Source organism: Candoia aspera, chromosome 7 (genome assembly GCF_035149785.1).
Source record: "Candoia aspera isolate rCanAsp1 chromosome 7, rCanAsp1.hap2, whole genome shotgun sequence".
Taxonomy (NCBI): domain Eukaryota; kingdom Metazoa; phylum Chordata; class Lepidosauria; order Squamata; family Boidae; genus Candoia; species Candoia aspera.
In genome coordinates, this window is record NC_086159.1 from 49,404,109 (window position 1) to 49,431,798 (window position 27,690).

At 38.3% G+C, this 27,690-nt stretch overlaps 1 long non-coding RNA gene across 1 annotated transcript in view; it reads right to left on the reverse strand.

Moving 5' to 3' along the window:
- Positions 1-27,690, reverse strand: part of LOC134500942 (uncharacterized) — a 162,132-nt gene that overhangs the window by 51,301 nt on the left and 83,141 nt on the right. The window contains exon 2 of the long non-coding RNA XR_010068306.1: positions 8,154-8,247. This is a non-coding gene — a long non-coding RNA (uncharacterized LOC134500942). The remainder of the gene's footprint in view (positions 1-8,153; positions 8,248-27,690) is intronic.

The following is a 27,690-nucleotide window of genomic DNA, read 5'->3' on the forward strand; positions in this document are numbered from 1 at the left end:
CAACTACACAGACTTCACATGAAAACACCTACATGGAGGAAAATGTATGTCTTGGGCTTCTCCAATATATGCTTACAAAATCAATTTAAGCAAAATGTGTTATTTATTTATTTTTTACTCCAAAGATTACACTCACATTATTTATCATTCATTACTAGTAATGAATAAGATTTCCAGGGAATCCACACAGCCTGATGTTAAACCCTTTGAACTTAAGAATGAAAACGTATCCAAAGTCCTTTCTTACATTCCTCATTGATGTATAAACAAACACACACACACACACACACACAACAAACATATATGGTTTCTCATTGCTTAACACTGCATGTAAGCATTCTTTACTGGATAAATATTTGTTATTCTTTGCTGTGAGAGGTAGAGGAAGCATTGATTTTAAAAATTGAAGGATGGCCTTAGCTAAGGTGATAATCAATGTAAACATATAGAGTATACACACCATCTTCCTCTGCAAGGATTTTCTGTATCTTATATAGTGTATAGTCCACATGCATATTCTCCATGAATGTAAGGTGTTAAACAATCAATTTTCTAAACTTAAGATTAGTTGGTTGATCTTCTAGTTAGTCTTCAATATATACGAAAAATATTAACATATAAATTCTTACAGATGAGGAAATGACACCATTTATACTGACTGAATTTGTACATTGCACTAATCCATGCTTGTTTGATTTATTGAATAAACCTCCATTGACTGAAACCAAAGCTTACAAACCACAGCAACTAAATTCACATAACACACTAAACTAAAAGCAAACTATTGTATTGCATAGTGCACTATACTTTGTCAGTATATAATGACTGGCACCATTATATTATTTAAAGGTGCCAGTCTTTAATATAATTATATTATTATTTATTATTATAGTTATAATGTTTTATCTATTTTTGAAAAGCCTCTGTATTCCAAAAATGAGAAGATGACACAGTATGTTGCTATATGGTCTAGATTTAATGATAAGCTTAACACTGAATTAACTTTCTATAGTTATTTATAGTCATATGTTATATTTATCTTTTTTCCTGTTAATTAGGGTGGATGTTTTGTTTTTGTTTTGTATTTTACTCCTTTAAAATAAATGTTTAAAACTGGATGATACTACCGTATATGCTGGTAAGAGTACCCTGGCACTAATGCACAGATTTCACCAGAGAGATTTGAAATCCTCATATTTTTTTTAAAAAAATATTGTAATTGTCTACAGTAAAATGCCTCATAACAAATCCATGGGAATTTATGGGACTTCCCAGCTCAGAACATGCTTTCTATACAGGTACCTACAAGTTTCATCCTTGGAATTTTTAGTTAGAAGGATCAGAAAGGTATGAAAAGTGCCTGTCCTAACAGTGAGAATCACAATGAGATGAGGAGTAGTTCTCTAGTGTTTATTACTGCTACATAACAGAATCCTAACAAACTGAATAAGCGTGGGGAAAACCCAGACATATAAACCCCAAAAGCTAAGGCGGGCCTGATCTGTGTCTCTTTGAATGGCTGCTTAATTCCTCAGTACCACACATGCGTTTTCCACCCTGGATGGGAGCCCCTTCCTGCTCGCCATCATTACTCATGACAGTGCCTGTCTGAAAACCTGGAAAGCTGCTGATTCTCATTGTTGATATGAGTTAGATTACTACAACTATCTGAATTGATACTTAAGGTATACATTTATATTTGGCACATCCTACTGACTCTTGTGTGCCCCCCCCTTCTTTTTGTTAGATATGTCATCCCTGTCTACCAAATTGCTTCCTTTATGATACAGAACAGAGGAGGGCTCAACTGGTGTTCTACTTTCCATCTTTATTTTGCTGCTATTATCTGCATAAAAGGGTTAAACCTGGAACAACCAAAGGCCACTCCCTCTTGGATCTGTCCATGCTAATTACCCACAGTGTTGCTTCCAGTGGCTCTGGAAAGTTCTTGGACTTTTGATGTAGCTATTTGGAGAATATAAATGTTTGCCTGTTGTTCATGTTTCTCTCTCTCCATTTTTGTCTACCTTATTTTGCCAATTAACTTCTTTTATGTTTGCTCGTGTTTAATAAATAAACTTCAAGCTATATTTTTTGCTAGCTGAACTCTCTATGCTTGCTCTGATCTGGATTGATTGGAACTGTGCTGGATGCAAACTAAATTAGAAATTGTCCACAGTAACTTTACAGCAAAAGGAAGATGGGTCCCTCAGGAGGCCAGAACTAAACACTGAGTACCCAGGAGCACCGCGCCACAAAGGATCCTAGTCATACAACATCCCAATTTATTTTAAGGCCCTTGGTCAAGCATAACATTGAACCAGCACTTAGAGCCCACTCATCATGGATACTCATTAGGACTTAAAACATCCTAATTGAGGTCTGATTTTTTCATGCTTAAAAAAGCTAGCATAGATTTTGAAAATGGCAATGACATCAGGACCATTTTTAGGTACCATAGAGTAACATGGCTCTCACAATGCCTATGAAGGTGGTGACACTATTTGAAAAGCTGTACCTTATAGAAGTTTTGGAGATGTCATTTCCAGAAAACACTCAAGCCAGGATAGTTTGATGAAAAAGGATAGATTACTAAAGCCCAAAATGTTATGAGGTTGAACTCAACAAATTAAGTTGAATCAAAATAGTGCTTCAAGAAATAATAATAACTAGAATCTAACATACAAACTAAGTAATTAGCAGTGGTACTGTAATGTTCAGACAAATGGTAAACTTGAAATTATCAGGGAATGGAAATTTAATCAAATGTGTGTCATAGTATATCTCTATTCAGAAGATATTAAAAGAAAACTATGTGAAGCTTTTTGGTAATTTAATAAATGAACTATTATTAAGTTAATTGCCAATAGACTATAAATGTATAGTAGAGATAATCAAACGTCATGATGAGACTTCCCTTGAGAATATAATTGCCAAACTGGAGGCATACCAGCATGACCTGAATGATGCAATTGAAGAGAATTACCTAAACGAGATAAAAGGGAGAAATATAGTCTATTATTATTGCAATAGGAAAGAGCATATTAAAAGGGAGTGCAGAATTTATAGAACTAAGACCTATACAAGAGGGATAATGAGATCAAACATCCTAAAACAAAAGTAAAGCCTGCATAGGGACTGAAAAAAAAAAAGTTGCAAGTAAAAGAAATAAATAAATGCTTACTTGAAATTAAGTATGATCTTGAAGAGAAAAACAGATTTTTGCTGGATAGTGATGCACCAAAATATACCTGCAAGAAAGATGTATTTAAAAGCCTTGATGTACCTCACCAGGGAAAAATTAATTTAGCAAATTGAAATATAATTTATTATATAATAAATATAATTTAACAAATGGATATATGTATTAAGCCTGATAAATCATAATGAGAACAGGAATGTAATATTTCAAGAACCATATCATGTACTTGAATTGGATGCAAATTCCTTAAATCTGTGTTGTCTTATGCAACATGCCTGTGAAATTGTGTGTCAGGCTCCACAATCAAATGATTGCTGAATCATCCAATCGTGTTTGCCTGCCATGATGAGTCAATGCATGTCAAGAGAAAGATGGGAAGGGGAATTGCAAAGAGTGTGAATTTCTGTTGTTTGGGCTGGTAGGGAGGGAGTCAAGGCCACCCTGCCAGAGACATCTGTGCCTGGTATGGCTGACTGTTAGAAGTTAGGTGGGAAATAGATAGGAGGGGGGAATTGGGTTACTGGAACGTTTAATGAGCTGGTTTAGGCAGGAATCTTTTAATCACAGCATTTCTTCTGTTCTGTACACTGGATCTCAATAAACCTGAATTCTGCATATTCCAATTGTGCATGAGTTGGGTCAATGTTGGGACTAATGGTGTCAGTTCTTACATAGTGCTTAAAATTGGACTTTGTAGACTTTGTCGACTTTGTTATAAACAACTACCCAGTAGTGTAAATTGGAAAGCATAATGAATCTAATTTGCTGAAGCTTATACAACTTGAACAAACAGAATTAGGATGCACAACAACAATATAACAACAATAATTCAGCATACAAAATAGCATACAAGATTTGGTTACAGACATAACTCCATCATTAAGAAAATAAAGTGGACTTAGCAATTGGATTGCATGTTTGTCTTTCAAAAAATAAAGGGAATCAAAATGTAATTGTTGTTTAAAAGCAAAATTTAAAAAGGAATAGTTTTCTTGGATTTGAATTCAAACATACCAGTCAGATGTTGGAACTTATTTTTTCAGATGTTTTGTGGTTCATATCAATAAAAATGAAGGATGGGGATAACATTCATAGACTGTCACTCAAAGTATATTTATACCTATTTCTTAACCAATAAGAATGGAGTGTTTAAAAAATTCAAGCTTACTTCTGTGCTTACACAGAAAAAAGTTCAGCAGAAAATGAAGATATTCAGGTATGATAATACTACTGTTCTACTCATTGCAGCTGATTGTATAAATTTATATTCGGCCAGGGAAGACCACTTCTGAAAACCCCTTTTTCAATTCCTCAGAATTATGCAGAGTAAGAAATGTCCAAAAGCTGAGAACTCCGATTCCTTGTAGCTCCTTTCTCTGCAGTGGAACTATGAGGATACAAATCTCTCAGGATGCAGCTGAGCCTTTACATCTTTAATAACTGTGGCACTGACATAAAACCGTAGTTTTTTGTGATTACTTGTTTATATATCAGAACATTTTTCATTTGTTGAGTTTTGAATGTAGCTGCAAAATGTATAAAACCCAAACCAGTCAAGGTTGATAAATCTTCTGTGCCTGACAAAACAACAACAAGAACAACAGTAGGCCAATTTAGGCAATGAGTTAAGAAAATATGGCTAACTAGCAGACTATCATGAGTTTTATCTCCAAAGAATATCTCTCATTGAGGCAAAAGACAAAACATAGCTTCAACACTAAAAATGAGGCAATATCCTCTATTATTCTTAAGAACAGCAATATTTTGAGGGGCATAGTACAGTCTGTGTGGTACACTTTCTCTTTGTACGCTTAAGTGTTTCTCTAGCCACTCAATGTCTATTGTCTCATACAGCTGCCTCTCTGGGCCTAATAGTAGGGCTGGTTGACAGTTGGTTTTCCTTCATTGTTTCCACACGTCTTTCTATTGATGCACATCTGGAACTTCATAACTTGGTATACGGCATACATATCATCCACATGCTTATTGCATCATGCAATTGTTGATGTATCCATGTGTCTAACTGGAGAGAAAGATTTCAAGTAACTAGAATTTTCCAAAGAAAAAGCAAGGGTATTTTTAGCTGAAACTAATGGAAAACAAAATCATCAGTATGCTTTTTATGAGGCCCTTGTATTTCAAATACAAAAAAGTCCATGCTGATGCTTAAATAATAACAATAAGCATGAATAATATTATTTGCCTAACAATGATATTGCTGCTGCAGATTGGTTCTGACTGAAACATGTTTAATAATTCATATGAGGATGTTTTCATATATTTTTTTGCAATGAAAGCTTATGTTCTCCTATAAATAAATTTCCTCTGAAAGTTGCCACACTTGTCTTACATTCTAAAATAGTTAAAAAATCCAGTACTTTCTCAGTTAATGCTTCTTCACTGCTTGAGCACTTTGTAGTCTCCTCTGCTTCTGCCGCTAAGGGTCTATTCATCAGGAATTAATTAAAGTCCATTTCTTTGCCAAGGCTGCTTTCCAAATCATTATAAGATGATTCCTAGTTATTTTATGCTAGAGGACTTCCTTTCTATTTTGGCTGATTTTCCACCCTTTCCACTGTTATTTTAGCAGACAATGAGGTATTACAATTGTTTTTCAGTGGCTTTTGTTCTGGCCCCCCTGGATTTGGTCCTGGCTTGACTTCCATAATCTCCGCGACCCAATAAAGTATGTGTGTGCACTGGCCAGAGGCCATGTAAACATAGATACAATTCCCAGCTTTCTGTTTTGTTCTTCTTACTGTGGATACCTTTTGTTTGCTTCCCTAGCTAGGGAAAAGAAAACATAACAGAGATACATTACAAGGTTGTCAAATAAATCCTTTTCAAACTCTTTTCCTAGTCAATAAATGATAAGCACTATAGAGGGCTGCCCCACCTACAATTTTTTATGAATTAACATTAGCATTTTTAATGTCATTAAAAATAACATTTAATACACTTTTCTCTTAAAATAATATGTTTATATTATTTATTGATTCATATATTGGCTGCCCATCTCACCAAAGCGACTCTGGGTAGCAAACAGGTAAAAAAAAATTGATATAACAATTTTTTAAAAAGGTGAAAATAGGTACATAACAGGAACAAATAAAAAATAATGACAAAAATTTTAAAGAACAGTAGGATCTAGCAATGGTTTCTTGAAGTGGGAAATGGATCACCACCTCTGTATGTATTGACAGGACCATTGTTTCTCTGAAGGATACATTCGGTACAACTACAGTCCACCACACATCGCCTCCCAGGAAACCATAGCTACTCAGGATGGATATTGGTCTAACATACAAGTGGTTGAACTGATACCCCTGAGGATCTTGTCCGTTTCATCAGAACTAATGGGATCAAACCCAGCCCAAATTATACTGCAAGGCTGAGCTTCGGTCAACTCTGTAGAATCCGCTTCAAAGCTAGAGTCCAGTTTGGAGTAGATCGGAGTGACTGTCTAACTGTCTGACTGTCTAATATATTTCTCACAATGGCCTTATAAACGGATCTACAGTGTTAGATGATTTGTATTGCTGAGACTCACTAGAATACCGTTATCCCAGGTCTTTCATTTCTAGAAGGTCTTATTTCATCCACAGAACAGGAAAAAGAGATGAACCACTTAGTACATAGGTTTTCTTTGCCTCTGAATTTCTAACCTTAGGAAACAATGTGTGTAATAAATTTTATGACAATGAAGGAGAGTTAGTTGACCACAAGCCTAATCTGGCCTTGAATCATGGTAGTGTTTCATCTGCTTTCTTCACCTGAGTCTATATACTTTCAGACATTCTCCCAATTCACTACTCCTGAGCCTCACTATTTTAAGTGTATAAGCAATCAGATGACCCCAAATAAAGCCCTGTGTCACAGAATGGAAATGTAGGTAAATGAATTCTGTTTGTCATTATGGTGCTTACTTCCTTAATTTATGTAAAGCTTTGATCTTGTGACAAATCCTAATCATGGTCAAAGAGTAATCAACACTGCTCTTTATGAGCAGCTAGAAGTACTGATCTGCTTTGCATAGGAGACAAAAGACCCACCACTTCTAACCAATTTGTAGTAGTCACCTGAACTATTCTTACACTATATAGCAAGATTTTAATTTCCTGGAAGCAGTTGTACATTTTGCCTCAATGTCTTCAGGAGGAGAAAAAAAAAACCTTATGCACCTAAACTGTATGGGCATAAACTTCCCTTCTGCAGATTTCTACAGCAAATACATGATATGTACAGATACCAAGGAGAGCAGAGTTGGGAGGTGCAGAGGAGAGCCAATTGGATTGATTCAATATTGGGCATTCTGGGTGAATGCTGTCTCATCTGTCTTCAACCAGGACCCTATTAAAAATGGGATTGCTTAAATCCTCCCCAGACAGGTGGACAGAGCTAATCTAAGATAGATAGATAGATAGATAGATAGATAGATAGATGATCTTGAAAGTGCTAAATGATCCCAAGCATCCATAAGTTCATTTCAAAGGGAGTTGCATTTTGAAGGCACTAGGCTGGGAAATGCTACAGAAACCTTTTCCAGTATCATATTGAATCCATGAGAATGTAGCAGAAATCCTATGTGCCAAATGATATCTTGATTTGCTTGCCTGGAATTCCATCAGTAATAAAGCACTGTTTTTCTCTGTTGCAGATTCAATTACTTACATGAAATTATAACAAAACAGAGTCTCAATAATGTTCAGCAAAACCTAGAGGCTAAAAAATAAAGCCACCTTTTTGGTGTTACTGTTAGCATCACCATCATTTATATCAGCAAGCTTGCAATTCTTCTGTGACATTGCCGTGTTCAAGTCTGAGGCCATCAAGTTGTTTTTCACTCCTAGTGACCACATAGATAGATTTTCTCCATGACAATCAGTCCCTAACCTGTGCTTTCAAGTTTTCCAATGGTGCACTCATTGCCACTGTAACTGAGTCCATCTACCTTTCTTCTCTTTCCTTCCACCTTTCCCAGCATTTGAGCCTTCTCCAGAGATCTAGATCTTCACATAATGTGTCCAAAGTAGAATAATTTGAGCCTGGTCATTTGTGCCTCAAATGAGAACTCTTGTTTGATTTATTTAATGATCCATCAGTTTGTTTTCTTGGCTGCCAATGGTATTCTCAGAAGTGTTTTCCAATACCACATTTCAAAGGCATCAAACTCTTCCTATCCTGCTTCTTTAAAGTCCAACTTTTGCTTACATAGAGTGTCACTGGGAATACCATGGCTTACATGATTCTGATCTGTGTAGGTATAGACAGTTCATGGGATTTGAAATCAAAATAAATAAAAATGAGCAAACCAAATCTTTCCAGTTTATGAATGCCTCTTGTTTATAATATTATTTAAGTATGAAAACACCACAGTATTTGCTTTTTGCATATTGTGGGGTATGGTATATGTAACATATATCTGAACTGGCACACTATTTCTTTTTCTTTTTTTAATCTGTATTGAAATTTTGGAGCTAATAAAGCATTTGTTTAAAATGCCAGCAAAACAACAGATCAGGTAAAATGGTTGAATTGGTGGGCATCTCAATTGATTTACTTCACGACAGTTGCATATCCCTGGAGCAAAAAGCTAGCATGAATGTCTCACCTGAATGCATAAAAGAATGAGCCATAAGAGAATCCCTTTCTGACAAAATTGTATGCAAGGATATTGTATTTGTTATTAAATCATACTGTACAATGACAATGTGTCCTACAGCTTCTTTCAATTATTCTTAGGATTGTAATGTACACAGTGCATAAATATCTAATTGTTCGTGATGATTAGTTCATTTTAATAATGCCCAAACATTAAATATTGAATAATTGGTGTCCTTAATGAAAATAAATAAATGAATAAATAAATAAGCAAGCAAGCCTGCTGGAAGGATATTCTATATATCATGGCTGCTCTTCATTATAGCCAGCGATGTATAATGGTAATTTCATGAGGCACAATTCACATACACATTGAAACAATTTCTCCAGTGAAATTTTGTATTGGACCTGCACACAAAGAAAGACAGTAAAAGGTAATCAGAAGTAATCTTGTCTGGCATCAGAACTGTCTCTGCCAATGTTCCCAATAATATACAAAAAGCCACTAGTTAATGTGTTTGTTAGCAATTTCTTTCTTTCTTTCTTCCTCTTTTTTTTGAGGGGGCGGGTCTCACCTTGAATGTTTTGCTAAGGTCAGCTCTTATGAGTACATTTTTATATCCTGACACAATAGTTAAAATTCTACCTTGAATCCCAGAGGAATTTCTGGGATTCAGGGAAGTTCTGCATGACCAATTGTGTATATGACTCTTACAAAGACATGTTCAGCTTTAGCTTCACTCACTGACACTTCTAGCAGAAATTAACAGTTGTTGTAATGTATACTTCTTCCTTTTTGGCCCTCAGCTCATGATCTCCACCATTCATAATTCCAAGAAACAGCATTCTCTGCTTAAACTAATCTTCCCCAATCAGCTATCAAATGTATTGGCCTTAAGTTCCCAGAATTCTCAATCAGCAATAGCTATTGGTTTCTAAACATAATGACTCCAACATGACAAAATGTGCATTGTGACATTATGACATAAGCTCTGACATTTTATACTTGTATCACAGCACTGCACACAAGTATGTAAGGGGCTTCATTTGCATCATAATATCATGCCACCTGTCTGTTCACTTGACTCCCCCTCCCATTCCCCTCCCTTTGCAGGCAGCTGATGCAGTCAATACATTCTGACAATTATAATGCAACACTATTGGAAGGCACAATGTGAGGGATCTTGGTTAGATCATTTGCAGCTTTTGCCCATCTTGGTTTTCTGCTTTTTCTTTGTGCTATACGGATTCTCAAGTGAACCCTAGCCTCCTTGCCCACTCTTGCTAAACCAGTATTGAGTTTTGGATTTTTGTTTTAATTTCAGCCAAACTGATCTTTCATCCTGCCTTCCATTAATTAATTATATTATTTTCAACATTCTCACTGGGCGTGTGGAGGAATCAAGGTGCTTGTGAATGTTCATATCTTCACAGCAGCTCTGGTATCAGAACAGTTCATGGAGACAAGCAAGCAGTCATCTAACCTACAGACTGAATTTCTTGTAACACAAGAATAATGAAACTATTGCCATTTCAGATTTAATACAGTCTCCTGTGCATTGCTTAACATTGGACTATCTGGTCTTCTCACATTTTTGGCATAGCATCAATGCATTAACAAGGTTCTAAGAAGGCTTCACATTCAAATACTTTTCTTTTCTCCATTCCACCTGGAGAGATTAGGTTAAGTGGGACATTTGGGATTACCTCCTATATCTTTATATAACTCTTTCTTTCTATTGCTTGCAAGTGGATGAATTTATGCATTACACTAAGCAATATTTTACTTAAATGTAGTTTATTGAATAAGTCCCAACTGGGTGAGTTCACACATTATATTAAACTAAAAGTATACAATCATATTATGGCTTATCATAATATGCGAATTCACCCATGCTGTAAATTCAAGATACTTCTATCAGGCATGAATAAAAGACTTGTTCATATACCAAAAGAGTCTATACAAATCTGCTGCTTGTATTCCTTTTTTTCCTTTCATTCCAAATCTACTAAAGACTATTTTTCTTATACTGTTCAATATTTTCCTGGTTAAGCCAATCAGTGCCATCAAATAAATCAATATGATACTTATTACTGAATACACACACATACGATACACACATAGAGATCCATTCTAAGTTAGTTGACTTTACTTTCCACAAAGATCCATAAAATTTACAACATGAGTCACTTTTTACACTTACATTTCAGTGTGATCTAAATACAACTAAGAGGCCTCACTATGTGCTTTACATGTAGAGTGTGTTTACTCCTTTTTATATGTACAAATGGCAGTGCTTGACAGGAATGGTTAGAAAATCAGTGTATTTTCAGTGTGACTGAAAGCTACAGGCAAAAGGCCACAAGACTGATCGTATTATTACAAAAACTATTCCAATAAACCTGGCATCTAGCTTCTTAGACAGCCATGTGAAAGCAGATGTTTGGCAGAAAGACAGATGTAATCTTAAACAGTAATGGTGGGTGGGGGAGGCCCACCATTATGATGATAGTTATGCTTGTATGAGGTGCTGGCGTGATTATCTGATGCATAAAGTGGCATTGAGCAGTCTGAAGTTCTTGGAGAAAATGGAAAGCTTCTGGAATAGGAAGAGCCAGAAGGCATTTGGTAGCAAATGTGAGTGCTGGCTGTAGGTGCCATGAAATGATGACAACTTAGTGGAAGCAGGAACTGAGTTATTATGAGCAAGCCAAGCCATGACTAAAAAGTCCTGCTGGTAATTTACAGAACAATGAAGATATTGCTATAAGGTAGCATTTGCTCTCTTAGTTTCCTCCTTTGACTTTGGATGATAGGTAGATTCAGATGGAGGTTTACATTCAATAGCTGAAATAGAACTTTCCAAAACCATGTCATGAATTATGGGCTTTATCAGAAATCAGATGATTGGGCAAACTGTGGTTCAGGAACATGTGTTGACAGATGGCTTAGAAAAACTGTTACAGGGCAGAGAAGAGGCTGTAAGAGGAACAAAATAGGCCATTTAGAGATCAACTACCATCAAAATGACATCTGCTATAACAGAAAACCACCGAAGTAATGGAGAAGGAAATGGATAGTGTTTCTTCCTCTTGTAGTTCTATCTACTACTGGAGATTGGCAATCATCAATGCTTTTTGAAGATTTACCTGGGGAAATATAGTGCAATGGTTTTCCATGCCTTCCATTATTATATTTAATCTCCATTATTGTGTGTACCACTGCAACTGTTCCAGACTACAGATTTGTACTTATAGTTGTAACTGACAGAGAAGTTGCCCTCTGCCAGGAATATTCTTATATCCTGGCAGCATAACTTGCTGGGTCTCAACACTGTCCTTAGATATAAGTAGCATTTTTGTTCAGTTAGAAGCAATACCCATATATTACTGCTATTGCATTCTGCTAGTGTTGCAGCTAATTGTCCACAGCTTCTTACTCAACCATGCTGATAGTGTAGTTAACCGTTATGTCTAATGATCATTGAATCATCTGTATCCCAGTGTCTCCTGTTTTACCACTACAATTAACCAGTAGAATTCAATCTGCTTGCATTAGAGACAGTTTTCTCTGCTAAGAGAATGGGAAAGGGGTAGCTCTCCCTCCAACTTGCAGCTGCCACACATCTTGCTCTGGGATCTTCTAGAGATATTGAGAATGTATAAAAGACAAACAATTCCCATCATATTAACAGAAGCCTATTACCTGCCCCCTATACTCTATGAAACTATTTGGAACCAATTTAAGTTTTGAGTAGATGCAGCCTCTGGTATGCATCTGGAAAACAAATATCTAATTGTATCCCATGTTATATCTTCCTTGCACACATAAAGCATGATAGATATAATAAGGATTTTTTTTAATCTGTTCAGTTGCGTCTGATTCTTGGAGACTGCCTGAAAAAGTCCCTGCAGTTTTCTTGGCAAGGTTTTTCAGAAGTGCTTTGCCACTGCCTCCTCCTAGAGCTGAGAGAAAGTGACTGGCCCAAGATCACCCAGTATCCCGGTTTCTAGCTTGATTCCTTAAACACTACACCAAACTGGCTGACCAAATATGGATACTTTGAATCTAAGATACTACCTGAAGGCTAACTTTGCACACGCAGAACATCTTAATATGAAGATAGTTCTGAATGTTTATAAACATCTAAGGCAGCCTCCCCTTAAGGCAATGTTACCTTGGTTGGCATTACCTGATTATTGTAATAATTGTGGTACATAATTGATTGTTATAGTTCCATTGTATTTTTATTTGTAGTACTTCATGTTTTTTTAAGTTCTAAAGCCCCAGGAGACTTTGGATGAGAAACAAGCAAGCAAACTGATAAATCTGTAACACATACATTGTGGAATCTTTGCACTGGCTATGAATGGTCAATATCATTCTCAGTAGTGCTTAGATAGGAATATAATACTGTGACAAGATCTAAGCATGGAATATTTATTACTTCATTCTTGAAGCATAATACCTTTTCAGTGGTCTCACATCTTGAATCAGTCTGAATTTATTACTATATTTTCACTTCCCTTCTCTGTGTGTCTTTATTTTCTTTTCTCATTTCAAAGCATGAGTTTGCTCGGCATCAGTGGTTTTGTACCTAAAGACACATTTTCCTAATTTTTTTAAATTGTCGTTATTGTCAGAGTGATCTGGACAACAACACAACTGTGTTGGACAGAATGGAGTGTGAACATTAGTCAGGATTAAGATTTACAGTTGCTCTATATGGATTGAATTAACACTGAACAAAATTCAGAATTCTTCAAGCCCCAAATCAATACCATATTTTATTGATCCACACTGAAATGTTGTTTCCAGAACAGAATGGATAAAAAAAAATAGCAATATCCTGTGGCATTCTGAAGAACCTTAAGGATCACATCCTGAGATCCAAATACTGATAAATGACATTTAGGAGGAAATGAAATTGTTTTGTAACAGATGTCTTTAAAAGACAACAATGACCTGTTTTCCCCAATAAAACTGAGATTATACTGAGACACAAAAGGTCATCAGAGAATGAATTCACTTTAACAATGGTAATTCTGAAACAATAGACACAGCATGATATGTTTGCTGAGCTAAATATCCTTTTAAGGTTTTTGTTTGCTTGTTTTTGGTGCTCTAGCTGGTCAGATTGCTTCCTGTCCATAGATCAGTTCCTTTGCAGCAGGGAGAACACTGAAATGATCCCACTATCTAGGCAGAACAGATCATACTGGTCTCTTCTCCAGGTGGTTAATAGATTGCCTCCCCACCCTCCAAGCTTATACCCAGGCAAAAATACTTTCATCCAAGCAAACCTGTCAACTGAGTTTCAGATTATCCAAATCCTCATCAGTCTATTGTGTTTTTAATTGAAAAGTTTATTTTTAATTTTCACATTATTATATTAAGTGTGTGTGTGTGTTATATATATGTGTGTGTGTGTGTGTATTTACACACACCCCCTACACAAACACACAAACATACACACTCCCATAGCTGCAATGTATACATTAGCAATGATAATTTTGTCTGTTGTGAACCTAAGTTTATGTCATTTAATTACTGTATGTTGTTGATAGAGTCTAAAGGTAAAGGTAAAGGTTTCCCTTGACGTAAAGTCCAGTCGAATCCGACTCTAGGGGGCGGTGCTCATCTCCGTTTCTAAGCCTTGGAGCCGGCGTTGTCATAGACACTTCCGGGTCATGTGGCCAGCATGACGACTCGGAACGCCGTTACCTTCCCGCCGAAGCGGTACCTATTGATCTACTCACATTTGCATGTTTTCGAACTGCTAGGTGAGCAGGAGCTGGGATTAACAACGGGAGCTCACCCCGCCGCGCGGTTTCGAACCGCCGACCTTCCGATCGACAGCTCAGCGGTTTAACCCGCAGCGCCACCGCGTCCCTTCTGATAGAGTCTAGATTGCATTTATAAAAGTTTACCATCAACTTGAGCTGTCAATTAAGAGACATGTTGTCCTCTGATTAAAACAAGTATCACAGCAACTCAGTCTAGGTGATGCACTGGGAATGCTTAACAAAAACAGCAATCAGATTTTTTTTTAATTTGTTGCAAAAATTTAAATTGTACGACATGAATCAAGGGATGGGTAGCATTTTATCATCATTGCCATGAATATACGGCCTCATTACACATAAAACTAGATCCACCTGCCATCTGAGTAAATATCCACCTTTATTTGTTTGTTTGTTTGTTTAGCTTCATTCTTATACCACCCATTCAAACAACTCTGGGTGGGGTAGAGTAAAACCTTTGAATAAATCCAATCATTACTCTTGTAAAGCAAATTTGTTGAGGTTTTCCTACTAACAGATTAAGACTGCTATATGTGCCTAGTCATTTTGGCCGGGTTAAAAGATTGTATTAGATTGTCTCCTCTCACGTGCTTCATGCAAATCACCTGGGGGGGGAGGAAACCTGCCCGGACTTGTTCTCACTTCCTCTTTTCTCTCTGCCGGCAATGTAGGCAAGCAAGGCTTGCTCCAAAGGGAGCTAAGTCCATTAAATGTTTTGTTTTTGTTTTTGCTTTCTGTAAATAAATTATTTTTATAGAAATGCTTGGTGTGTGACTTTTTTGACCACTCCTGGGCTAAAGGCTTTCCCAGCATCTGCCAACAGGTTATGTGCCCAGTAAAACCCAGAGAGAAAAGAGAGATCAACTCCACACCTCATGCACAATTTAAAGGCAGGTAGCAAAGACCTGTGAAGATTTTCTTTGGAGCCACCTGGAGATTTTCCAGCAACTGCCGGTCTGCAGGACTTAGAAGCTAGCTGAGGTGACTTGCAAAAGAAGGAAAAAGCCATGGCTACCTCCCAGCCCTCAGCGATGCCTCTGGAGTGCCTATCAGAGACCAACTATTTGAATTGGGCCCTGAAGATGGAGATGTATCTTCGCAGAGAGAATCTTTGGCTGCCAATGGGTGAGCAAACCCCCCAAAATCCCAGTGCTGAATGGCTGAGACAGGATGAGCGGGCTAGAGCCACCATTATCTTGGGAGTTGAGGATAATCAGCTAGTCCACGTGCGAGGCATGCAGTCTGCAAAGCAACTTTGGGATGCTTTGAGAGACTTATATGTAACGGCAACAGCAGGGAGTAAAGTTACTCTGACGAAAAAGCTGTACAGAGCCTACCTTGCAGAAGGAGATAGCCTTCCTGAGCACCTGCAATATATTCAGCAGCTGTTTGTTGAGTTGCAGGAGAGAGGAATGGAATTTACACCTTTCAAAAAATCCTATATCCTCCTGTCCTCACTAAATGAAATGTGGGACACGCTGATTTGTACCCTGGAGGCTATGCCTGAAGCAGACCTCACCCCATCGTATGTTACACAGCGCTTACTCGCTGAATGGGAGAAGAGAGAGGAAAGATCCCCCCCCCATCTCTTCTGGAAAGCTGCAATACCAGAAAATGAGGGAAAAGAAGGGAAAGGAACCTGAGGCCACAGCGCTAGCCAGCCAGCGATGCTTCACTTGTGGTTCAGCTGGACATTTGCAAAGAGACTGTGCCATGAGACCCAAGAGTAGAAAGACAGAGAAGAAGAACACAAGGGCAACACAGAAGAAGGCTCTTCAGACAACCCAAATTGCACAGGTTGCTGAGAAGGGTAATTCTGATGTATGGGTGTTAGATTCTGGGGCCAGTTGTCATTTATGTAATTGTAAAAGCTCTTTTGTGTCACTGTCTAAAACTGAAAGACAAAGTGTATCTTTGGCTGATGGGTCTGTCACCAAAATTATGGGACAAGGTGACTTGTATTTATCCTGCTTAGGAGAAACTGTAAGAGGTGTGTTGTATGTGCCAAATTTACAATCAAACCTTTTATCTGTGGCACAATTGGCTGCAACAGGGTATATCATAACATTTAAGAAAAATGGTTGTGAGATACGTAAACATGGGAAATTGTGTGCTACTGGTATGTTAAAAGACTCCTTGTACATTGTGCAAAATGCAAGGAAGCCAAGCTGCAAGGCTGCAGTTGGCAACACTCCATATCATGACCAATGTGTACACCTGATGCACAGGAGATTTGGTCATGCTAATTTCAAGTATATAGCACAAATGCCACAGCTGTGTGCTGACCTAAAGATAAAACCCTGTGATAAATACTTAGACTGTGTAGTTTGCAAAGAATGCAAAACACTAAAAGCTCCTGTGAGTAAGCACAGTGACAGAGTTACTAGACCTTTGGAAATTGTACACTCTGACATTATTGGTCCTTTTGCTCCAAGTCTTGGACAAGCAAGGTATGCAATGACCATCATTGATGATTTCTCAAGATACACATTTATCTACATCTTAAAACATAAAGATGAGGCATTTGAGAAATTTAAAAGTTTTGTGACATGGTCAAATGGAAAATTCCCTAGGCCTGTATCTGCACTCCAATGTGATAGAGGAGGAGAATACCTTTCTCACAAATTCAGAAGGTTCCTAGTGGAAAAGGGGATAGAACAAATTCTTTCTAACCCTTACACCCCTCAGCAAAATGGTGTTGCTGAAAGAAAGGGCAGAACCTTGCAAAATGCGATGGAATGCATGTTAAAATATTCACGATTATGTTTTAAGTTCTGGGGAGAGGCAATATCGACTGCCACTTATGTTCAGAACAGGTTGTATAACTCTATGATTCAGGACACTCCATTCCATTTGTTTTATGGTGTGAAACCAAAGGTAAGCCATCTTAGAGTGTTTGGTAGCACTGCATGGGTTCACATTCCAAAACAGCAGAGAAGGAAAGGAGGCCCCACAACAAAGAAAGCCATCTTTGTTGGCTATGAACAAAGCCAGAGGAGCTACAGGTTCATAATGGGAGGGAAATTAATAATTAGCAAAAGCGCTTCTTTTGCTGAACAACACTGGGGGAGATTAAATTCTAGCTCTCCAGTTGAACTGACCACCACAAGAGAACAGCAAGGACTTGCTGATGGTGTTCTTTTGCCTGATGAGGACATTAAACCAGAAAAGCAAACTGAACATCTGTCTGATGATAGGAGTGAAAGTGATAGGAGTCAAACTTTAAGCCCTGTATTACCTCGCAGATCTCAGAGGAGTAATAAAGGCGTTCCTCCATCACGTTTTCAGGCTGAAACAGTAAAGGCTTTTCACATATTCACAGAACCTGAGTCTTTAGAACAACTGAATGCTTTACCACCTGAGATTGCACAAAATTGGCATTCTGCCATGCAACAGGAATTAGCATCCTTGAAAGAAAATAAAACATGGAAACTGGTAAATCTACCTCCCAATGAACGCTGTCTGGGTTGTAGGTGGGTTTTCAAACTGAAAAGGGATGCTGATGGCAAAATCCAAAAATATAAAGCAAGGTTGGTTGCAAAAGGGTTCACTCAAAGGAAAGATTTAGACTTTGACAAGACTTTTGCACCAGTTACTAAAGGTGAAGCAATTAGATTACTGTTAAAAATTGCTGCACTCAAAGGAATGTCAGTTCACCACTATGACATACAGACTGCATTTCTCTATGGTGATTTAGACCACAGATTATACATGCAGCAACCCCCTGGCTATGAAAAAGGGGAGAATCTAGTCTGTGAACTGCAGAAGTCAATCTATGGGTTAAAACAAGCTGCTAGATCCTGGAACCAAAAAGTAGATGAAAAACTGCAGAATTTTGGTTTTGAAAAAGGAAAAGCAGATCCCTGTGTATATATGAAGAAGGACAAACAAGGCTGTATGTATCTGTGCATTTATGTTGATGATTTGCTGCTGTTCACATCAACAGAAAAACAAAGGCTTGATTTTGAAGCCTGCATGAAAAGCCATTTCACATTAAAAAGCCTTGGAATTATAATAACCTAGGTTTGGAAAAACACAGGAAGAAGAATGGTAGCTTTCTGTTAAACCAAAGGGGAGATAATGGTAAAGTAATGTGAATGGAAAGACATATAAAGTTGTCAGAGAAGATTGGTTATGCATCTTAATCTGTAGTGTAAAAAGGGGAGTGTTGAGGTTTTCCTACTAACAGATTAAGACTGCTATATGTGCCTAGTCATTTTGGCCGGGTTAAAAGGTTGTATTAGATTGTCTCCTCTCACGTGCTTCATGCAGATCACCTGGGGGGGGGAGGAAACCTGCCCGGACTTATTCTCACTTCCTCTTTTCTCTCTGCCAGCAATGTAGGCAAGCAAGGCTTGCTCCAAAGGGAGCTAAGTCCATTAAATGTTTTGTTTTTGTTTTTGCTTTCTGTAAATAAATTATTTTTATAGAAATGCTTGGTGTGTGACTTTTTTGACCTCTCCTGGGCTAAAGGCTTTCCCAGCATCTGCCAACAACATTCATTACCCCTTATTGAACCCTAATCAACATAATCATTAACAGCCAAATTCCAGTTGAGAATGTATTTTCAGTGCCTTCTGGAACACCAGAATTAAAAGAGCAAAATGCATCTCTGGGGGCAGCATGTTCCATAATGTAGGCACAAGTACAGAAAAGTTGACTTTTGCCTGCCCCTTTACCTCTCACAGGGGCAGAATCTTGAGTGAAGACTCTTAAGAAGTCCCTATAAGATGAGCAGAACCTTATTGGATAAGGCAGTTCTTGATGCAACCAAGTGCCATGCTATATAACAAGCATGAATTGGGGCTAGAAACTACTGGCAACCAGTGCATAAATCACAAGGGGTGTTTTTCTGCAAAAGTGGGTTTCATTTACTAGGATCCTGACTGCCATCTTCTATACAATTGAAGCTTCTAAGCCATCTTCAAAGGCAACTGCATGTAGAATGCATTACTAAAGATATATTCTCTAGTTCCACTCAACATGAGTAATAATAACCCACTTGTTTGTGAATAAGTTGGTGGGGGTCTTTTTTGGGAAGTTTGTTTATTTATTTATTTATTTATTTATTTATCAAATTTATCACCGCCCATCTCCTCCTGAGTAGGGACTTTGGGCGGTTTACAGTAAGAACACGGTTAAAACAATAGAATATAAAACTATACAATAAATATAGTACATAATAAAATATAAATATAATAAAGCTCAGATGGCTAAAAGTTCTCTATAAATCCGCAGGTAAAACAGGGCCATTCTAGGGAGCTAGCCATCCCCAGGAGTGACTATTCTCCTGCCCCAGGCGTGGTGATAAAACCAGGTCTTTATTTGTTTGTGGAAGTCCAGGAGTGAAGGGGCCTGTCTCACCTCTGGGGGAAGAAGTTTATCAATCTCCCTTGTTGGTAGCCATCCACTGGCATTTGGCCTATAGACTTCACTTGTGTTTTGTGCTGCCTTTTATTTCCAAACTCTATGGAAAGCTAAGTATAAACATAGTAAATCAAATCATATCATATCAAATCAAATCAAATCAAATCAATCCTCACTTACCGAGCAAATTAGGAATGGATGTGAAGGATGAAGTGTAGAAATTCTTGCACAGTATGGATTACAGTCTGAACTGCAGAAGGACAGCATCATGCATTTTAGGAATGAATAAATGAATAATTTCATATTCACTTAGAGGCAAGTGTTACACATTTTTGTGCTTCATGTTCCATACAAATCAAGAATTATGAATTTTAGTACTCTATCCATGACAAAGAAATAAGGAATGGGATATGAATTACCAGTGAGGTTTTCTGGGATGGTGTGTTTGCTAAAGATTAAATCAATTTTGAAGAACGCCCCTGATTTCATAATATCTGAGAGACTCTGTTCTGTAGAATATCAAACATTCAGCTGCTGGTGAATTATTTCTGCTTTTCACATTCTCTTTGCATAACCAATGCTAAACACATTCCCCTCTTGAGTATTATAAATTAAAAATGCTCTTTTATTGCCTTGTGACTCAGGGACCTTAGCAATTTGTTTGCACATTTAAAACTTTTTAGTAAGATTTTAATCTATTCTGGGAATAGACTTTAAATATTGTTAGCAGTACAAAGAATTATAATATTTCTGGCCATATGCTACCTTACTTTTTAGTTTGACACACAATTCAAAGCATGCAAATTAGGCTTCCGTTTGGTAAATTTCTAAACAAATGGTGCCATATTATAAATACTACACAACAGTTTTCATACACCCTGTAGCATTCCCATACACTTAGATCAGAGAAACAAGATATGAAAAGCAGGAAAGATTGGGGAGATGCATAAGTCAATTATTTTCTCCTCTTACTGGAAAAGTTCTGTACACTGTGATTATGTCAGATTTCATAAGGCTGGGTCAGTATTTCAAAGGAACATTACAAAGCAAAAAGGCAGCGTTTCAAGTACTTGTATGGGTGTTTCAAATAGATGGTGGTTTTTTTCTCCATATATTGTTAACATTACGATGCCCCAGTTTGTATACAAGGGCAAAAAATTCATTAGTCTTAGCATTTCAAAAGACCCTAATCTATGGTGTGAATTTCTTCAGATAAGTAAGAATGTAATACAGCTTTTTATACAGGACTTAACTCCTTTTTCCTAGATATAGCCCACTATCAGTTTTCTATATCAGTGGTTGATTTAAAAACATAGTCTCTTCTGGCTATAACACGAGAATTTTCTTTTGTTTTGATCATTTAACACTTTTATATAAAAACTTTCTGAATGAAATTTATTAGCCTTTCCACCTGTTTCCATCCACAAGACCTTACTGGCTACCTTTATCTTCTAAATTCCATTTTTGTTGTTTATTCATTCAGTCACTTCCAACTCTTTGTGATTTCATGGACCAGACCACGCCAGAGCTTCTTGTCAGTCATTGCCACCCCCAGCTTGCCCAAGTCAAGTCCATCACCTCTATAATATCATCTATCCATCTTGCCCTTGGTCAGCCCCTCTTCCTTTTGCCTTCCACTCTCCTTAGCATCAGCATCTTCTTCAGGGTGTCCTGTCTTCTCATTATGTGGCCAAAGTATTTCAGTTTTGCCTTTAATATCTCCCTCAAGTGAGCAGTCTGGCTTTATTTCCTGGAGTATGGACTGGTTTGATCTTCTTGCAGTCCAAGGCACTCTCAGAATTTTCCTCCAACACCACAGTTCAAAAGCATCGATCTTCCTTCTCTCAGCCTCCTTATGGTCCAGCTCTTGCAGCCATATGTTACTACTGGGAATACCATTGCTTTAACTATGAGGACATTTGTTGTCAGTGTGATGTCTCTGCTCTTGACTATTTTATTGAGATTTGTCATTGCTCTTCTCCCAAGGATTAAATGTCTTCTGATTTCCTGACTGCAGTTTCCATATAGTACACACACACGTGCACACACCTACCTATCTTTCCAGACTAAACCTGAGAAAGTTCTACCAGAAAGTAATGTAAAGTGGTCAGACAGAATTATAAGATATTAGGTTATACTAAAAGGAAGTTTTAACAAGTATTTATTTATTTATTTGATTTTTATCACCGCCCATCTCCCCGCCCCCCCAGGAGGGACTCTGGGTAGTTTACAATAAAAATAAGTTAAAATTCAAGTTGATTATAAATACAAAATACAATAAAAATGAAAATATAATCTAGATAGCTAAAAGTTCTCTATCAGGCCATGAATATAAGAGCCGTTCCAGGATCATCCTAGGGCACCAGCCATCCCCAGGAGTGGCCATTCCTCTTCCCGCTCCAGGCCTGCTGGCAAAACCAGGTTTTTAATTTTTTATGGAAGTCCAGGAGCTAGGGGGCCTGTCTCACCTCTGGGGGAAGGATGTTCCAGAGGGCAGGAGCTAATGCAGAGAAGGCCTGCTGGGCAATGTAAATGGATTCTCCATGATCTTATTATGGCCAAAAGACTGATACTGCAGTATTGGAAAGACAAATGTAGGCCCCATTCATTCAATGGATTGAAGACCTGATTACATTTGCTACCTATGAATGGATTGCCTATGGACATAAACTTTGTATGGACAACTATAATGAAATATGGAAGTCATTTATACAAAATATAGTCAGTTAAAGACAAATCATAGTTATACACATGTATTAGAAATAAATATATATGTACTTGAATAATATTTACACTAGATAAGTATATATAGAATTGTAACTGTTGTAATGATATATTATATGCTATTTTTTCCTGTTTTTTTCTTTTCTCTCCTTTTTTAAAACATTCTTCATGTGTTGTTTCTTTTTTTGAGAATGTATGCATCTACATCATAATTACTCTTGCTTTTCTTTTTCCTTGTTTGTTATTTTAAAAGCAATGTCATCTCTTGGATTTTTATTCTTTATTTTTATTTCTATTTATAGTATTTTTATTGTATTTTATTATTCTGATGGTTTTAATCATTTGTTGTAAACCGCCCAGAGGCCTCCGATGGGAGGAGATGGGCGGGGATAAATTAGATAAATAAATAAAATAAAATTAATTAATTAAAATAATTTTAAAAAGTACACACATACCTGTCATGAGATATACTGTATGGCTATAAAATACATTTTATCTACTCAAATAATTAATTTCTCAGTGGATGGTTGTGATGTTCCCATGCTCTGGATGAGCAGCCATTGTTTAAGATAATGAAAACACTTGTCTGGATCATAGAATTTTTTCACTCGATATACAGGGATAAGTTTAAAAAAAGCAGGATAAAAAATAAAAAAATGTATTCCCTGTTACTTAGCCATGAGATGTGTTTGATGGAACTTCTTACTTTTTTCGCTACTCTTGAAAATTAATCATCTGGAAATAGCATAAGTTTTTCCTTCTAATATTTTACAACGTTTGCATTTTTGGGGTTGCTGTGATATTTTACCAAGATCAGACATTCCCCCCAAAACTGACAACTATCTAATTGTGTAGCTAGTGTCTAATTGTGGCTTTGAAAAGAATTATATCTCAAACACACATGAGCACATTAATTAAATCCACTTGGTCTGAGCGAAACAACACTCATGTTTCTGGAATGAATGCAATGATTAATTATCTTCTAGATAAGGGAAATTTAAAACACATTTTTCATGCCTTTTGACCTTAGATTTGATCCAATTCTTGGCAGACCACCAGCTTGTTATTTTTAGCTTTAACTCTTCCAATATTTTTATACACTCCTCATATAACTCATTCTTAAGTTCCAGGAAATTGGTGATGTCCTTACAGAAATATCTGAAGGAATGTCAGGGGTTAAAAGCACTTTCTATATGTTTCCCATTTGAACTGTTTTTTTTAAAGCCAAAGTCTCTACCAGGTTTGTGGCAGGAGGAAAAAGAGAAGTAATAGTTTCTCTGTTGAAACTACTCTCCCAGCTCTACGGAGGCATCTTCAAAGACTAGATGTGGGCAGGGTTATCTGTGAGAAGCTGGATACACCAGAGAGGGAGAAAGCTGCTTGTTCGGTTTACAAGGCATATTTTCTCTCCAAAGTTACCAGATTAACCAAAGACGGTATCCTTAGTCACCAGTGCTTTTTGCTAGCAGTCCACAAGGTTATGGACACAACTTAACAGAGGGAGAAAGAAACAAACTGCATCCTAACAAACCACCATTCTGCTGGCCCTAAGCTGACTTGCTTACAAAGAGTCAGAGAGTTCTGGCATGTTTGGTTTACAGAAATCAGTCACTGATGAATGCTTTTCAATTCTAGGTAATATTGTATGTTCATTAAATGGAAGTTCATCATTTTAGAAGCCCAGAAATAGGCAAGAAAACATAAACAAGAGAAAGTGCAGTCCTTGTTGTAAGAAAAAGAGATTGCTCATTTTGAGAGACACATAAGGTTGAAAGAGTAAACAAGAGAGGAGGTGGGGGGGTGAACAAAAAGAAAGGACAAGGCTGACAATGCTAAAAATCAATATTCAATTATGACATGAAGCTATGCGTATAGACTGATGCTATGGAGTCATTTTTTAAGATCATTTTTATTCCTAATCAATTGTGTCCCAGAAATGCTTTCGGGGATTAATACCTGAAGAGGAAGTAAGGTTGCCAGAGGGCTTGTACAAATGATCCTTTGACAAAGTTGCAAATAATAGTAGGTTTAGCCAGTTGTAAAACTAGGGCTGGCCTCAGAATTGAAGTCCAGAGACGCACAGCCAAGGGTGATCCAAATGACTATCCAGAAAGTGGCAAGTGAGAAAGCCTATGACAAATAGGTCTAGCATGCATCCCTGGGCAATACAAGCATGATAGGACCCCATCAGGATTGATTCTACTCACCGTAACACCATTTCTTCTTTTTTAATGAAATTTTGATTTGTTGGATTCTTGTCTGAGATTGTTTTATTGATGGCAAGTGGATTTTTAATTGTTTAAATGAAACTTTTACAGTCAGAAAGAGGCAGGGTGAGCACATGGGTGCTAGTATCTTATTTTGAAAGTATAGTATATTTTCTATGACAAAAAAAGAGAAAAATAAATGTGTTTAACACCAAGGATACATACTGTTTTCTTCTAACAGTCATAAAAGTCATGATAGGTTTATGTGTTATATGAATTTCAGGGCAAAACTGTGAATGTTCAGCATGTGAGAGCGAGGTGCAAAATTGCACATGTTTGCCACTTGTCTTAATTTGTTCTAGCCTATTAAAATGTAGAAGTAGTTGTAAAGCATGGAATGGTGGCAAGGTGGAAAAGAGGAGAGATGTGTTATGTGCTTCACAGATGAAAAATAAAATGATTGTCTGAAGAGATTATTATTGTCTTAATAATCTTTATACTGTATAAAGATTATTAAGTCCAAGGTCTAAAATTATGAAGACCATTTTGGCCACTGGGCCCATATGGAATTTTGAAATTGTGTTATCTTACTAAATGGTTGCCATTTGAATGTAGAGGCTTTGCAAAATAGTTACCACAGTCCCCACTTGCTAGAAGACAGTGGTTCAAAGTGCCCTTTGGGATGATCCTGCTTAAACTTGCCTTTTTTTTTCTTGGATGATGGGCATACATCTAAACAAAGTCCTCAGTTGTAGCTACCATCCATGCTTCTTTTCTAGAAAGCAGATGATGAAGAGGCTATTCACTTTCTTTGGTAGATTATTCTAGACAGATTTAACTTCGTCTGTGCAAACATGGATGCGTTAACTGGCATGCTTCATCACAACATAGGTGTCATGTTCACTGTTTCAATGTGCCTGGTACATCGTAACACTTCACATGTCAGTTGCTACTCCCGTATTTGATTTGTAACACTTCACGTGTCAGTTGTTAATTGCGTGTTTGATTTGCAGGGAAGGGAGGCTTCCATACCCTGGACCGTTATCTCTGGGCTGAGGGAATGGAATGTGTTTGGGTTTTCTCAACTGTTCAAGGTTGTTTTCCCAGGGATGGTGAAGACAGTTACTGGCACCTGGGGGGGGGGGGGGGGTTAGAACGGCCGGGTGGGGGGAGGTCTTACGTTTTGAGCCGAGGGTTCTTAATTTTAATTTGTATTTGGCGCGCTTTTGCTCATTCTCAGCTTTCTCTGTACTTGCATACTAATCCTTCAATAAACCAGATGTCCTAGAGTCTACTGGTGAGCCTGGTTTTGTTAGGTTAGGCAACCATTACATAAAGCTGAGAATCCTTTAAACCTTTACCACTAACCTCTATCCAGAGCAATCTGTGAGGAACCAGAGTTAGCGATGACTGAGCCTACTCCTTTCTCGGGGGAGAGTGAGTATTCAGATGCTGGGGAGCCGGATTCCATGGCTAAAAGGGGTGGGAGAGAGCCCACTCCGGAGTCGGAGGACCTGTTGGGGGTGTCGAGTCCCAGTCCTGCGATCCACAAGGCTGTGAAGTCCAAAGTGGTGAAGAAGGCAGAGGAGGCGCCGACCAAACAGGTGATGTGGGATGAGGAACAGGGATCCCTACCAGGGACGTCAAAGACGTCTTGGAAGCCGGGGTACCCGCTGTCCCCGAATGTGACCGTGGCCGGTGAGAGAGGGTCAGAGGACTCAGCAACCCCCGTGAAAGCACAAGGGTGGGATGCCCAGTTGCAAGCCCTAGAGGCAATGGTGCTGAAAATATCGTTGGCTTTGTGGGACCCGGTCGGGGAGAGAAAGGAGCACCACACCCGACAGTCGTCCCCCTCTCCTCCCCCCTCTCCGGGTGCAAGGATGAAAGGTCGGAGGAGACATCAGGCGGGTTCACCATCTAGCAGCCCCAGACGATCATCACCATCGCCCCCACGGCATTTGGACGACCGAGGAAGGAGAATGGAAAGGGGGGAGAGGAGACATCCCAAAGTCAGGATTTTGGATCCCCCCCCCCCAGATGAAAGATCGATGGGTGCTAAGTGAAAGGCTGGGCAGAAGGAAAGGAAGAAGAGCCCGCTGGCCACTAGATACAGGGACTTTACGGTCAAGTTTGATGGGGACCCCACGAAGCTGTCATTTTTCCTGACAAATGCAAAGAGCTATATGGAGGAATTCGGGACACTGTTTCCTTCAGAGAGAGCTAAGATAAATGCGGTGGCCACCAAGTTGAAGGCAGGGCAGCTGATTGGTTTGTACAATTGACTGAGATGGAGGCCCTAGAATTGACCGACTTCGAGGACTTCTTGTGGGTGCTCAAGTTACATTTTGCTGACCCGTTAGCAAAGGAAAAAGCCAAAGTGGCCCTGAGGGAGTTGATCCAGGGATCAAAGTCGGTAGCAGACTACGCCCTAGAGTTCCAAGCCCTAGCTGCCAAGGTAGATGATTGGTCACAGACAACCCTGATAGAAATGTTCAAGGATGGTCTGCGACCCGAACTGTTGAGGTGGTCCTTGGGGAGAGCAGACCTAATCAGTCTATATGATTGGATACAGCTAGCAGGGAACGTGGAGCAAAGTTTGCTCGAAGCAAGAGGGGTCCCAAGCAGATGGCCATGATGAGAGCGGCCAAACCCATGGGCACTGCAGCCAGAGCAGGAAGAACGGCATGGCAGGAGGAGAGGGAAAGCTGCTACGCAAAAGGGCAGTGCCTCCAGTGTGGGAAGGAGGGCCACCAAGCGGCGGCATGCCCGAAAGGAAAGCCTGAG